Here is a 341-nt window from a genome sequence, read left to right on the forward strand (position 1 = left end):
CCTTCTCCCCATGTCCCCAGACCCTACGGCCTCGGAGAAAACAGGCTGCCCGCAGCCCTGGGTTCGAGCCCCAGGCTCAGTGGGTGTGTGACCTTGGGCTGGTTAATTTCGAGGATTCCCCCCTGGTCTGTAAAGTGAGGCCGGCAGCTTGTGGGGCTGGTAAAAAGATGATGAACACGCTAGGGACACCGGGGTGCTATTTTTCAAAGACCTATCTGGCTGGAAAGCAACAAGGCGGGGAGGCATTGGGAATGAGAGAGCGGGGGACCCCGGCAAGTCCGAGGGGCCACAGGGACGCGTGGGGCAAGCGCCGCCCGGCGCCCTGGCTCCCACTTTTTGTC

The sequence above is a fragment of the Bison bison genome, unplaced genomic scaffold (assembly GCF_000754665.1).
Source record: "Bison bison bison isolate TAMUID 2011002044 unplaced genomic scaffold, Bison_UMD1.0 scf7180017864371, whole genome shotgun sequence".
NCBI lineage: Eukaryota > Metazoa > Chordata > Mammalia > Artiodactyla > Bovidae > Bison > Bison bison.